The sequence below is a fragment of the Sinocyclocheilus rhinocerous genome, unplaced genomic scaffold, assembly GCF_001515625.1.
Source record: "Sinocyclocheilus rhinocerous isolate Xijiao unplaced genomic scaffold, SAMN03320098_v1.1 C36509740, whole genome shotgun sequence".
Lineage (NCBI taxonomy): Eukaryota > Metazoa > Chordata > Actinopteri > Cypriniformes > Cyprinidae > Sinocyclocheilus > Sinocyclocheilus rhinocerous.
Genome location: NW_015782293.1, coordinates 1 through 833, shown reverse-complemented (window position 1 = coordinate 833; position 833 = coordinate 1). Strand labels below are relative to the sequence as shown.

At 37.2% G+C, this 833-nt stretch overlaps 1 long non-coding RNA gene across 1 annotated transcript; it reads right to left on the bottom strand.

Annotated features, from left to right (window-relative positions):
- Window positions 1-224: 224 nt before the first annotated feature.
- LOC107736125 (uncharacterized) lies at window positions 225-755 on the bottom strand. The gene is made up of 3 exons (XR_001639590.1): window positions 686-755; window positions 540-586; window positions 225-426 (listed from the first exon to the last, which is right to left on the bottom strand). It is a non-coding gene; the product is annotated as an uncharacterized LOC107736125 (long non-coding RNA).
- Window positions 756-833: the final 78 nt, after the last annotated feature.

Genomic DNA, 833 nt, shown 5'->3' with positions numbered 1-833 from the left:
TGTATATTTAAAATTAAACAACCTAGTAGCATTGCAACCCTTCATTGTTGTTTCACATGCAAAAGGGATGTTTATTACACAAATAATGGCGTGATCATATTTCCATGTGACATGTTTTTGAACCTTGTACTGTACATTTTTTGCCAAGGTATTTTTGCCATATACTGTTCAGAAATGGTGTTGATGTCCAGACAAATTGTCCAGACAAACTTGTGCCATGCTTGTAATGTAGAATGCGTTTGGGGTTGAGGATATTGGATTGCATATGTTTTATAGATTGCCATATATAGCTTCTCCCTGGGTAGTGTTGAACTGTAGGTTCTGGTAGATTGGGTCTGATTGGCTCTCATCATTAGACTTGGTTCTGGATTTCTTTATGGTGGCGTAGGGTCTGTCATCAGGAGCGTTCTGATAAACAGCATTAGCCTAAATCAAAGACATAAAGCATCATTCTATTGGTAATAAGCTGTTGAAGTGGAAAAAGCAGAAGTTGTGATTGTGGTGGCTCAGATCTTATGATGTTTCTGTGCTCCACTCACCTCCTCGCTGTGATGGGAATTGTATATAGATCTATCAATAACACATCCTGAAATAAAGCAAAGAATACAGTTTTTTAACTGTCTTTTAAAAATAGTTATATATATATAATAGATTTTTTGGATGTAGTATTTAAATGTTTACACACTTGACTTCTTGACTCTCTTTCTGCACTGACAAACAGTGACCAGTCCAACTGCACACAAGATGACCATGATGGCCAGACCAGCCGCAGCGGCGTAAGGAATATAATATAAAGGCACTGGGAATATATGGGCAATTGAGGATGATTTTTT